We start from the raw sequence: 220 nt of genomic DNA, 5'->3' as shown, positions 1-220 counted from the left end.
GCTTTATTGACTGTGCCAAAGCCTTTGAATGTGTGGATCACAATAAACTGTGGAAAATTCTGAAAGAGATAGGAATACCAAAACACCTTACCTGCCTCCTGAGAAATCTGTATGCAGGTCAAGAAGCAAGAGTTAGAACCAGACATGGAACAACAGACTGATTCCAAATTGGGAAAGGAATACATCAAGGCTGTATATTGTCACCTTGCTTATTTAACTT

The sequence above is a fragment of the Bison bison genome, unplaced genomic scaffold (assembly GCF_000754665.1).
Source record: "Bison bison bison isolate TAMUID 2011002044 unplaced genomic scaffold, Bison_UMD1.0 scf7180017864379, whole genome shotgun sequence".
NCBI lineage: Eukaryota > Metazoa > Chordata > Mammalia > Artiodactyla > Bovidae > Bison > Bison bison.
Note: the sequence above shows the minus strand (reverse complement) of the source record.